Source organism: Peromyscus maniculatus, chromosome 6 (genome assembly GCF_049852395.1).
Source record: "Peromyscus maniculatus bairdii isolate BWxNUB_F1_BW_parent chromosome 6, HU_Pman_BW_mat_3.1, whole genome shotgun sequence".
Taxonomy (NCBI): Eukaryota; Metazoa; Chordata; class Mammalia; order Rodentia; family Cricetidae; genus Peromyscus; species Peromyscus maniculatus.
In genome coordinates this window covers 136,742,747-136,757,054 of record NC_134857.1, presented here as the reverse complement: position 1 = coordinate 136,757,054, position 14,308 = coordinate 136,742,747, and the positions used below count along the sequence as shown (strand labels likewise).

Below are 14,308 nucleotides of genomic sequence, written 5' to 3'. Positions count from 1 at the left end.
GAATGAAAATCCAATTCTTTGTATATTCCTCAAATTTTACAATACACTTACTCAGCACCCTTCTTTGCCCTCTTGGTCCACACCCTCTTGGTGAGCAGACTGAGAAGAATGTCTGCAGGAGCCATGTGGCTACAACTGGTTCTGGGCGGCTACATGCAGCGCCCTACTTGGAAGTAAACACTTCTATATTAGCCATTAAAGACTATCAAAAGAATACAATTGTCCTAAAAAAGATCCCAAAACAGAAAACAGAAACAAAAAAAATGAAAACTAAAACAAGGAGATCATTCCTCTCCCATGACTGTGACCTTGTATTCCCAACGGCTTTTCAGGGCAGCCCTGTGTCATGTGTTGCAGGCACAAGTCTAGGCAGCCTGCACTGACAGACGTCCTACCACATTCAGTGTTCTGTGATTCATGTCAACTTATTAACCTTAATGTGGCCTCTGCTTCTCTAGTCCAGATTAAGAGGTACCTAATTTAAAAAGGGGATTATGATAATGTCTGTCACAGATTTTTCAGGATTATTAGAGAGATAATATGGAGGATTTATGTTCAGCCAAATAAAGATTTATTCACAATGCATAGAAGATAATATGGAGGCTTTACCGAGGGTACTGGTAAGGCCACTGAGCTTCATCGGCGACTAATAAGATTATGCAGCCGATATGAGTTAATTCTCACTATGGATTAACAATAGAGTAAATTTTGTCATTGTTTGTTGAAAATGTCTTTTCATTGTGATGTTGTCTGTAGGCTGACAGACTTGCTCTCACATATGAATTGAGAAACATAACTACCATAACAGAAGATAATATTCCCATTTACAATCCTGGGAGAGAAGTGAAAATGTAATGGGAGGGGCCACAGCACCCTTGATGCTAAGGACACTGCTGGAGTGACCCTGCTGCAGTAACAGTCACCCAACTTCCTTATTCTGTGTCTTGTCGTGTCACTGTGCCCATAAACAATCTGTGGTTTACAGAAGTGTTGAGAGTGGACTTTCCTGCATTTAAATAAACATATTCTGATGGCTAATCATGGACTTGAACCAGAGAAATCATTCTGTCAGCATTTTTAAGCAGCCTTTTAGACTTTCATCAGCTCAGCTGCAATGAGAAGGTATGCTGTATGCTCACTTCCCACAGTGAAAGGGTATAGTTTTGTGAGATGTGAAGCCAGGAATGTTGCAGAAAGGCAACCTTTCTTATTTCTCTTTGGCCAATACAGCCATGGCCATTAGCATCTGAGGAAGACACAGGCACACTTCATGCATGAACTGCAAATCTGAGCATGTGTGTGTATGTGTTTACTTTGAAACCCAATAAGTAATATTCATCAAAGTTTAATAAAAATCTCTAGAAGTTAAATTGAAGCCAACTTGTTACATTTGCAAATAATTATGTTCTGATAAAAAATGAAAAATGAAATTCTTAAAAATTTGTAAGTGTTGGCAGGTTTTTGTTGGGTGGTGAGGGTCCTATTGCCCTTTTCTGATTCAGTTCTAAATCACCGAACAATAGTCACAGTCATGGCTTGGATCAAAAACTCATTTTAAAGGCTGACTTTGAACAAATGTTTGCTCATATGTAACAGCAACATACTCTCAATCTGAAAGAACCAGGGTCTTTATACATCCTTCCTCCCTCCAGGGAATAGTCCTTCACCCACAAAGACCCCTTCACCTCCCCATATGCAGCCGGACCACCCTGTATGAGGACAGAGGTAGGAGCCCATAGCATCCTTCTGTACCTGGAGGGAACAGGGTGGATGATATTTCAGATAAAAGAAAAGACGTTTAGCTTTTAAATTTTGTATAACTCTTAATGACTATACTAATGTGTGAATTTTATGATTAACTTACTTACAGGTCTTTTTAATACTATGATTAAATATTCACTTTTTTCATATCCACAGGAGAATACTCTCTGAGGAAGATATTTTTCATCTAATGGCAAATATATTTTAAATCATTATGGAAAGGAATAGAAAATGATTCCTTGCCTACATATACATATACAGACAGATATTTAATAACTCTCAATTATAAATTGAGGTCACTGTCTTTATACTATAAAACTGCCTTGACAACTGTGAAAACCACTTTAAATACCCATATTCAGTAATTCGGGAGGCCAAGTGACTAGAGTGGACTTGCAGATGGACTGAGAGTTTTCTCCACTCTTCTCTTTTTGCATTGATTTTAGTTTTGGTACAAATCATATTCCTCAGTGTTCTGAAGATTTAAAATAAATAAAAGACCACTGTCACCTAAGGGAAATGGGATTTTGAGGAGGCAGAGTGTGATGTGATGGACAGTATCCCTTAGGACAGCTTCTAGAACACCTGTGAGGAGGTGGCTCTGGTATCCTGGGTGGGGCTGATGGCTGAACTGAGATCAGGCATGAAAAGCCTCCCAGGAACTATTCTCTTCCTCCCCACTTGCAGGCGTGAGGTGACCAAAGACACCTGGCTGCTCAGAGAACCTGTTGCCTGACTCTACATTGCAGCAAACTCTTCCTTCCTTGTGTGGCTTTTGTTAGGGTGTTTTATCACAGCCCCAAGTAATATAACAAAGACAATAGCACAGTCAAGTATGACTGAAATGTTCTAGAAACACATGTGATTTTCCAGCTCATCATAAAGCACATGAGTTTACCAGAGAGTGTAAGTTATAACTTATTTGTGTATTGAGCTGACAGACACACATGCCCAAGGGGAACACCTTGTATTTAGTGGTTCTAGGAAAACATGATCATTCAACTGGACCTTGAATTTCAGCATTATTATTTTTTTAGGTATTTTTTTACTCATATGAAGAAGATATAATCTCAAAACTATAAGCAATACTGTTATAAACAGGTCAGCAGTTAGTCATATATGTACATAAAGACAACCTGCCATGGGGTGTGAGTGGGAAGTTCAGAATCCTGCAATTATGTACACAGCAAAGGCTCATCTTTAGGCAGACAAACATTCCACATGTGATGGAACAAACAGTAACATTGTACAGTTTATTCAATTAATCCTTTAAGTCCTCACTGAGTAAACAGCACTTAAATTTCACCTTGCCGGCCTCTCTTTGTAAGTATTAAATGTCTCCTTGCTTCTCTCCCTGCCCCTCCAGCCCCCCTCCAAGAACCAATTGCCTGTCCTTTTCCTGATTTTTTGTTGTCACATCTCTCCCCTTAGCAAATTACAGAAGATGTAGTTCTGGTCTTTTGTGGCCCAGCTGTGCATGGCCCTTTTACGATTGGTTACTCTCTCAACACACCAGATATACTAACTCCCATGGAAAACAGGTGCCAGCTATGTGGTCACAGAGTGAGGAAAGTCACCAATGCTTCTCTCACAGCTGTGAATCTGGGTTTATAAAGAGACACAGGGTGTATACAAGGCCGTCAGAGAAAAAACAGAGAGAAGTAACTCAAGACAAGAATGTAGCTAGTTTTCCTGCCTTGCCCACAGTCAGGACAAATCTCTGTCACCTGCCAGTCCCACAGCCACTCAGACCCAACCAAGTAAACACAGAGACTTATATGGCTTACAAACTGTATGGCCATGGCAGGCCTCTTGCTAACTGTTCTTATAGCTTAAATTAATCCATTTCCATAAATCTATACCTTGCCACGTGACTCGTGGCTTACTGGCATCTTCACATGCTGCTTGTCATGGCAGCACCTGGCAGTGACTCCTTCTGCCTTCCTGTTCTTTCTTTTCTCCTCTCTGTTAGTCCCACCTATACTTCCTGCCTAGCCACTGGCCAATCAGTGTTTTATTTATTGACCAATCAGAGCAATTTGACATACAGACCATCCTACAGCATAAGAACCTCTTCAGTCTCATGAGATAATGGTGAGAAAGACACTTGGCAAAGGCATCTCCATATCCACACCAAAAAAAGCCATGCTGTGTGTTCCTCTGGGTTGGTGAATGTAGCCATGTAATTCTGATGTTATTCTGATTACTTTAATCATATATATTCAGACCAAGGGAGGTGTGAGGAGGCAGCATCTACTCCTGTTACAGGAACAGAATGTAGCGTGTGCAAGGCTTCAGGAAGCACAGGGTGCTGAGCAGGAAATGGAGGGGTCACATGAATACTTCAGATGGAAGAAACTCTGTTTCTCCAAAATGTATGTTTTCTCGCTTCCTCGATGCAGTGGATGGTTTTGATGCCAAGTCTGGGTGCAGCGGGGTTGCACTGTATATCTGTCTCCTAAGTAAAGAGGCATTTTTGACACATGATAGATACATCACCTGGAACTGTGGACTTCCCAGGGGAATTCTGCATTGATATTGTGTTTTCCTCTGTGTCCAGGAATGCTTCTCCTTAGCACCATTTGTTTGCTTGGATATCATTCTCCTTAATTAGTATAAACACACCATAATGCTACTAAATTTTCATTTGATTACAAAAACAGTATTATTTCCCTTGATGATTATCAGTCCAATTGGGGGAAGGATTTAATCCCAAATCCATCCACTATTCCATATTCAAATAGGACATCACACACCTCATTTCATTTTCTACTCAAATGTTAGATTTCCATCTCTTATGACCTATGTTACCTTCATTTTGGAATCGAGATAATTCAGTTCATTTAGGAAAGTTGGACACTTTTGAGAAAAATGGTGTAGGAGAAAGCTGAATTCTTATTACATCATGAGGTACAATCACTTGTGAATTTACGGGGTCCTAGTGTTCCCCAGTGAATGCGCTGTATGGTTGGAGCTTTGTGATAATGCAATCTCTTATATTGTAAGGAATAAGTATTATGTGGTGTGTGAGCATGTGTGTGTGCATGTGAGTATGCACATTTGTGTATATGCAGAAATGTATGCCTGTTTGTGTATATGTGTGCACATGTGTGCATTTGCATGCATGTTGCAAAGTCATTTGTGCAATAAAATCTGTATTTTCAAAGTTCATATTTAATACACATGAGTTCATTATACAGAATTGTCATTTGAGAGAGACTTAAATTTAAAATCAACATGAAAAAAAATAGTGTATTTTTCCACACAAACTTTTGGGGGAAGTATGAGTCTATTATCTCATGTTAATAGGTTTAACCCTCAGATAATCACTTTGAGACCAGCCAGTGGTCTGCCTGTCATCACTGCTCTCCAAAGGCCTACGATGTGTCTCTCTCTGTGATTCTCTCCACACACCACTGCTCTGAATGCCCTCATGATTTACCTAGTAGTAATTCATTTTTATGGTCATTAAAGTTCCAGGACTGAGTGTCTTCGACCGAAAAACTTTGCAGACTGCCTCTGCCTCTCCTTTATTACTTTTTAGTATTCATCTGAGCCACCACCAACCCTGACAGCTGTCAGGAGCCAAAGTCTTTCAAGATACAAGAGCACTATGAATTTGTACCTGACACACATTGACTTGGAAGGAAGCACCATTAATCACTTCTTTTAAAAGAATTTATAATAAGAGTTGAAACTTGGTTGAGATTTCCCATTAACCACGTGAAGTTGAGGAACTACCAGAGAAGATAAACTTAAGCACTGCAAAAATGACCTGAAAGAACTTTGAAAATGTTAGTACAGCTACTTGAAGATTAATAAATGAAACCAAGTGAGATAACTAGAAATGTACGGAAAACCAAACACAGGCATCAGAATAAACTGTTTATTTAAAAATCTGAAAGTTCAGAATAGTGACATTTGGGGTATTTTTGGCTATTATTTACATCATGGAAAATAGGGTCACAGTTTCAAACAAATACCTTAAAAAAATTAGAAAAGTTGTCACAGGCAATTAGTGTCTGACTTTAGAAGTAAGAAAATTATGCTATCCATTCAAAAAGGCTGAAGGGAAAGTGAATCTACAAAAAGATAAAACAGTACCCAAGACTCTGTGCAGACTGTTGACAACACCAGCAGATCCCTCAGAAGTCTTTCCAGTGGACAAACACAGGAGCATTTTTAGAAAGAGTGAAACACATATCACTTCAAAAAGTAAAGGAGAGAGTCATACATTTCTAAGAACACACGACATTATTTTGGACCTATTTCATGGTACATAATATTGTCTGAGAAGAATCACGTCCTGAGACAAATGATGGTTGAATGCTCAGCCCTACAGAGGGTATTTATGCTACACCATCTAAGGCCTGGAGAAACATCATGAAAGAGACAGAGAAAAAAAAAATCTAAGAGCCACAAGATAGAAGAGATGTGAAACACTGTCACCAGGGCATCACAGCCATTGCAAGTAAGATCCTACAGTTGCTGAGCTTGTCTGCATTGCCTTGCTCTGCTGAGTCCAGACTTGTCAATAGTCAGTCATGGAGCTGAGAGGGACTCACAGGGATCTACCCCTCCCTGCGGAATACAGGCTATTGAAGGATTCTAGGGAAAGAGCAATCATTGGCCTCAGTTATGTGCCCACAGGTGAGCCCACCAGGCTGTTCCAAAGCCATAGTCACACAGACAGCCAAGGTTAAACTCGGTGGGTCTAAAACAGCAAAAATGCACTAATGTAGGAAAGTGACTGTAGGGAGGAAGGGGCTTTCTGGGGGAGGGAATGGGTGAGGGTGAGAGTAGCAACCGTGTATTATATGCACACGTGGAGTTGTCCAAGAGCACATTTAATATACATTATAATTATAAAACCAGTTTCTGGGGACACTTTATTATTAATACTTAGACACATTCAAAATGATGTCTTGTTTTGAATGAATATTTCAAACAATATTAGGCATATGTAAGTGGAGGATCAAACTGAGATAAAGCATAGAGATGGCAGATGACCAGTGATCCTCAGCCTGTTTGTGTGAGGTGAGAGGTGTGACTGGAGTGTTCATATAGATGTGTTTATGCCTTAGGGTTTCCGATAGTCATTCAAGTGAGCAAAGACTTTTTGTCTAAGCATAGAGCTTATGTAGATAATAGATACTAGGAGATGGGTAAGCAAAGATAACATTGTGAGCACCCAAACACTAAGGAGAAGTCACAGGATGAACTTACTATAGGTCAAATATGTGAGTGACTGACAGCTGTCCATCAATTCACAAAGGGAGTGTGGCCATATTTTAAATTAGTTTCTGCACACTTATGGATATCATCTTGTAAAATCTTCGGTCCCTGAGTGTGAATGTGTGGTGACAGAAAACTGAAATGTGCTACTTACTCCTGGTCTTGTGGTTGGAGGTCATGCTGAGTTGGGATAATTGTGGACTGAGAGAAGACTGGGTAGGCATATTTGGGATGTTTATAATTCTGGTAAGTGATGGCAATCAAACATGCAGGTGGCTTTGTCACAATGGCGAGGGAGAAGACTCAGACACAGGAATAAGCATTTTAAGGGATAAAGTGTACTCGTGAAAATTTTGCTTCAACCAAATTTAGCAGACACTCCAATTATAAACTCCTATGTTTTACTTCCTTGCTTATAATCTCTGGATCCTGGCCCATACACAGGCTCCTGATAATGATCCTTTTCTCCCAGAGTTTCCCAGCATCTGCTTCTATCATCATATTAACTCAGGAAGCTAAGTTTTCCTCAGGTCACAGGAGATACAGATATAACAGGAAAAAGTTTATAAAATGATTCTTTAAAAATTATTTGTATGAGCTTACTCCTTGTTAGTATAGTGGTGAGTATCCCCGCCTGTCACGCAGGAGACCAGGGTTCAATTCCCCGATGGGGAGAAGCCAAGTATGCTTAGGTTGGATAAAGCACAGGGACAAATAGCCAAACGAATGGAAACACATGAACTATGAACCCAAGGTTGAGGGGCCCCCAACTGGATCAGGCCCTCTGAATAGGTCAGACAGTTGATTGGCTTGATCTGTTTGGGAGGCATCCAGGCAGTGGGACTGGGTCCTGTGCTCAGTGCATGAGTTGGCTGTCTGAAACCTGGGGCTTATGCAGGGACACTTGGCTCAGTCTGGGAGGAGGGGACTGGATCTGCCTGGAATGAGTCTACCAGGTTGATCTCAGTCCTCGGGGGAGGCTTTGCTCTGGAGGAGGTGGGAATGGGGGGTGGGCTGGAGGGAAGGGGAGGGGGGCAGGAGCGGGGAGAACAAGGGAATCCGTGGCTGATATGTAGAACTGAATGGTATTGTAAAATAAAATAAAAGGAAAAAATATTTGTATGTATGTATGCATGTGTGAATGTGTGCCTGCTTTCTTTATGTGCACAATACATGTGCATTTCCTAGAGAAGGCCAGAGGGGGCACCAGATTCTCCCAGAGCAGGAGGTGGAGGTGGATGGAAGCGGCCATGAGTGTGCTGAGAACTTAATCTGTGTTCTCTGAAAGGCTGGCAAGTGCTCCTAACCACTGAGCAGTCTCCCACGGCCTTTGAAAATCTTCCTGATGGGAGTATTGCAGGAATGTTCAACTCAAGTTAAAACTCACCAAGACTTAAATAAACCTGCAGTGGTTTAAGACATCAAAATAACATTGATGAATTTTACAGGGGGGGAAAAAAACTGACCAAATTCAGAATCTGAACTTTCAAAGTGACAATGGATGCTTGCAGTAACATTAAAGTCACATCTTAAAAAGTCCTTTAGGATAACAGTTCTCCACAGGGAAGATCTGAGCCCTGCTGCTTTAGCAGTTACCATGTGTCTACAGGTCATTGAGTACATTAATGCATTAATAAATTAACCTTGGGATGAATGTCAGCAGACCATGTTCGAACAGGAAAAACTAAAAGGAGGCTGCTGGAAGAGGACAGGCTGGTTCTGCATGGTTTGTACATGGTGAGAAATAATAAACTTTATTATATGCAAGGATAAGAACCCATTAGGGATAAAATGCCAGGATATAAAATACTAACAATTCAATTTTGGCTTTTAATTATCTCTGTGTGTTTTTGAGTGACATGTTCATGTGTGCACGTGTGTTCATGTTCCTATGTGTGTTGGTGCACACAAAGCCCAGATGTCCACATTGCGTGTCTTCCTAAGTTACTGGCCAATGTCTGTTACTCAACCATGAGTTCACTGATTTGGCTGTATGGCATGGCCCTAAGAATCCTCCTGACTCCACCCCAGCACTTGAGTTATGGGTGAACATTGAGCATCAGTCCCGGCTTCTCTTGTGGGTGCTGGGGTCTAAACTCACCCCTCAGAAACACTATTCTGAGGGAACACCCACCAGTGACTATTTTTCTTTTTATAAATATTATTCCACTTTTCCTGTAGCTGTTTAAAAGTTTTAGGATGTTCCAAAAGAATCACAGCTCTCACTTATGCCATGAGAACTTTCTAATTGTTCTAACCTTTCAGTCATTGCTAAATCCACTCCTTGCCATTGTGGCTCTGAGAGCACCTCTCAGGACTCAGAGTGCTCACTTCAAATGTGAACAATTAAAGGATGCTGAGAGGTGAGCTATCCACTTCAGTGAAAGACTCCATCCCTAATGAAAGCCCCAAGTCACCATTTAAGGGAAGAAATGTCAGGAGCATCCAAAGTACGTCACCTAGTGGTTCAGTCATTATCCTAAAAATAATCCCAATTTCCATTTTGAAATAATTAACATTTTGGCAAAGGTGGTGTCTCTTTATAGCTAGTCATTTCATTGTGACTTGGGTTCTTTAAAAATGAAATGTTAACTATATGGCAGTTTTATGCAATTTTTAGTATTGTCACTAATTCAGGGTATAAATTCAAAATGCAACACTTATCTCCATCTCCCTATTCTATTTAATACTTTAAATATAGTTGCTAAGCTCACCATAACAGATTTCACACCTATAAACCTGGCTCAGGCATTGACTGTACAGTAAGACCTGGCTCAGATGTTCTCTGTACAGTAAGAACAGTACATCAAATACAAGAACATAGACTTTTGCAAAATTCCATGTCTACTTCAATCCTGTTTCCCTGTGCACCTGATAAAGAAAACAGAAAGCTTTTAACACACAATGAAGGAAGTAACAAAGCTATGTAACTGTGGTGTCTTACATAAGAACATGTCCAAATGAGCAGGGCAAAGCAAAAAACCTCAAACATTAACTTGATAGAGAGTTGGAGAACCTGTGAGGAAACAGCTCCAACTATATTGCCACATTTGATCCATCTGGGAGCTAGCAAAGTCCACAGCAGCTTCAGCAGGACATGGAAGGCACTTGCAGTACAGCTCCAGCTCACGGACCTGGTCCTCGGCACTCTGGGTCATTAGGCTATTCACTGACAGAGAACCTAAAACTGTCCTATCTTCTTCCATTCCCTAGCTACAAGCAAATTCTAATCCAGAGGCAGGATTTCATTCTACAATTTGCAAACTATGGGGTAAATATACATATCCTGAATATCCAATATATTCAAAAAGTTTCAAAACATGCGGGTTTTAATATACAATGAGGCATGGAGAGTAGAAATGTCTGTATAGATACTTCAGGAATGAGTAAAATCCCTGAAAGCATGGGCTCTTCTGACCCCAGAGGATTTGGATAAGAGATATTCAATATTAATGTTTTGTGCAAGCCTGCCATGCTGGGGGATGTCTTTCTGTATGCTGTGAATATATACTGTTCCTATTGGTTAATAAATAAGCTGCTTGGCCCATGGCAAGGCAGCTTAGAGGCAGGTGGGAAATCCAAGGAGAGAGACAGGAAAGAGAAAGGCAGAGTTTAGGGGTACACCAATCTGTTGCCAAGGAACAACATGCTGGCATATCAATAAACCATGTGGCAAAACATAGATTAATAGAAATGGGTTAATTTAGGATATAAGAGCTAGCTAACAAGAGGCCTGCCATAGACCATACAGTTTATAATTAATATTAAGCCTCTGAATGATTATTTTATAAGTAGCTGAGAGATAATGGGGCCAGGCAGGACTGGAGAAACCTTCGGAATACATTTTTCCAGGCTATGTGAGGTAGACACAACCTTAATCCTTACCTTTAGCTCTTAGGAGTTTAAGTAAACTGCAGTTCTTGGGTGCTCCTTCATTTTCACATCCTCTTCAAACCAACTTAATCAACAGGTTGCACTAAGAGCATCAGGAAATGGGTAAAGGGTTGGGAGGTTGAAGTAGAATCATAGGTCCTTCAAGAAAGAATTTCACACATAAGAGAAGTACCTTCAGCCTGCCTGAATCTTCATACATGTGCTCAGAGGCGGCACGACACTGAATATGCTTATACTACTATGGGTGAGTGTTTAAAGGACCTCACAGATAAGGTCTGTCACTACTTTTATTCTGTCTTACATTCTGAACAATCAGATTTGTACTGTAAATTTCCATTAGCATAAAAACCACTCCATCCTTTGGCTGTTTGGGGCTTTTGGAACCAAGGAAGTCACTTAACTCTGTTGCACAAGCCTTCAAAGGAATTGCCTCACATGTCTAAAGCAGAAAAAAGACCACATTCCTTTGTTTACTTATTGAATGCAGTACAACCTTCATCTTATTTCTACCAAGTGTGTAGTTTTATATTTAAAATGGACTTTGCTGTTAGCATAATGTCATTTATTCCCAGGGTAAGTTTGGCTTTTCTTGGTAGAACTGTGCATCCTGGAGACTTATGAGGCACAGACCAGCTCTTAAGGAAACTCTCCTGCTCATCATGTGTTTTTTTATCATTGTTTTAACCATGGTATTCTTGTTATCCAAGAACTGCAGCAAATCTGTGACAACTCCACCTTCATTTTATAATTGATGCCCACTATGAACCAGTAAAATCCAGTTAGAAGCATTAAAGGACTACAATGTGTAAGAGCATAAAATCTCACACTTCTAAGTAAACATCATGGAAATACTTCCCCTTTTAATTCTGAAAATTTTTATTTCATTTCATTGGGAATTTTAAAAGGTATTTATAATGAAACATTTTCTAAACTTCAATTCTTGTACAACGTTCTACCTTTTAATTGCTTATTTTCTTCATGTAACAAAGTGCTTAGATGTGTGCTTTAATATTGAATTGATAAATGGCACTGGCTTCCAAAACAGAAATATATTAGATAAATATATCAATGGTAAAGTATGCAAGTGTGTGTGTGTGTGTGTGTGTGTCTGCACGCACGTGCGTGCGTGCAGTTGTGTAAGTGCATGGTGTGTGAGGAGGTCAAAGATCAACTTTCAGGAGTGACCACTCTACTTCCTCCTTGTTGACAGGAGTCTCTCTTGTTTCTGCTGTACTGTGTACTCCAGGATAAATGGCCTGGACCTTACTGTAAATTTTTTTTATCTCTTCCTCCCAAGCCCTTCTTCAGGAGTGCTGTTTACAGGTTTGCATGAGATTCAGGGCCTGTAGTTTGGGTCCTTAGGATCAAAATGCAAGCACTTTGCCCACTGCACTAAGCCAACTTTCTGGACCAATATTAGCCTCTCATAAAGAACATTTAGTGTACATGCTCATCAATACCAGGCTTTGCTACCACAGTCACTGACTGTGTTATGTTTTCCAGATTCTGATGTATGGCTCTCATGTTTCCCACACATGGATTTGCATGGCAGACTAGAAAACTGAGTCTATGGCCTCTCTCAGCCCTCACCCTGAAAGCTGGTGTATATTCACAAAGTGCCTTCTTCTTATGCAGAGATATTTCTCTGAATTTGGGCTAGACTGATGACATGAGCATGCCAGCTGGGCTTTCATGATGAAGACACTGACAAGGAAACTTTGGCATCGGCATCGGGGCAAGAGCAACTGCTTGCCACAAATCCATGGTGTTGTGGGGATTGTGGCTTATTAACACTGACATACGGCATAGGAAATTCTGTTTGAAGACAATTAACACTGGTACACACTTAAGAACAAAGCTGCACATATACAAGGTCCTGAGAGAATAGGAAGTGGTCACCTAGGAGAGAATGTCAAAGGTAATTTGCTTGAACAAATCTCTTTATTTACATTATCTGATCATGGTAGAACTGTGAAAAGAGACAAAGGCTCCTCAAACCCATGTGAGGGTCAATATACGGAAAATCATGTGAAATCAGACAGTGGAAATGATTAGTGATTTTGGAATATTGCTCCATTAGCACATTTGAGAAATCACTAAAATCCAAGCATTCTACATCACCCCAGAGACTGAGCTGCTGTCCTTGGTGGGAACTAGGGACTTAGGGAGACTGCAGGGTTAGTGCTATATCTAAAGACATTCTAGAATTATTTTAATGAAGATTATACTCTTTAACATTGATCGTGCATGAGGATTCGATACAATGATGCATTACAGGAAGGAACATATTTGTTGGACACTGATACTTCTGTGAGGCTCCGAGATCTAGTGATACCTCTGCCAAGCTCTCCCAAGCAGACAGAAGTCACCTGGCTGTGATGCTGCTGAAGGTCATGGTGGCCCAATGACCTGGCTCGTGTGTGTGGTGCCTACTTGATGACTCCTGCCGTCATCTTCCTCCTCCTCTTCCTCTGCTAATGCCTTTGCTTCTAATGTTCTGAGACAGAGCTTCAAACAAGTCATACAGAACTGTTAAGAGAGAAACCTCTAAAACATCAGAAAGGAAGCCTGAGCTCTGTCTAGGCCACCACACTGCAGACTGGAAAACAAACTGAGCTACTATTTGAAAATGAACAATAGGAAGGACAGTACGTGCTCCTTGACTGTTTCATAGTTCATCCTTCAGCTGTATGAAATGTGAGATGATCAACACAATGAAGATATTGCTGGTTTTAAGTAGTTAGTAGCTTCAAGTGTCTGAGAATTCAACTGATGAAAATGAGACCTAGAGAAATCCAACTCAATAGGATAAATGAACCTGCAATCAATTGAAACACAGGTGTAAGGTGTTGAAAACAGGGCTGAAAACTATCAGGTGCATGTGCAGGTGGAGAGAGCCTACTGTGTAATGTGATCTTAGCCCAAAGCTTCCTAAACAGCTGCTAAAGGTCAGACACAGTCACCTCCTGTGCACTTGCAGATAGCCAGGGTCCTCCAGGTCCAGTAGTTTGGTGTAAAAATCTAGTAAGTTATAGGCTCAGCTGTGATTTCTTATTCCTGGCAAATATCAGAGGCTTTAAGATACTGAAGAGTCCCCTTACTGTTTTTCACTTTCCATCCTTCATAAGAACTCTAATCTTTAAGAAAATGAGGCCAAACTTGGTTGATTAAACACAACACTTTGAGCATTGCACTGAGGTACAGCAGGTGCATGGAACATGGGTGCAATATTGGGTTCACATCTATAAGGACATGGGTCACTGGTTTCTGTACAACACAGAAGTTTTCCATTCACTTCAAGGGCAGTTCCAGGCATCACATGTATCCAGTACTACAGAACTTCAGGAAGGAGTACGGCTGGCTATCACCAAGCAATAGCATGGTAGGGCCATATACCTATTCTCTGCAACCTGACACT

At 40.6% G+C, this 14,308-nt stretch overlaps 1 protein-coding gene across 1 annotated transcript in view; it reads right to left on the bottom strand.

Moving 5' to 3' along the window:
• The window catches only part of Negr1 (neuronal growth regulator 1), a 736,170-nt gene that overhangs the window by 614,312 nt on the left and 107,550 nt on the right, over positions 1-14,308 (bottom strand). The gene's annotated exons all lie outside the window — the stretch shown is intronic.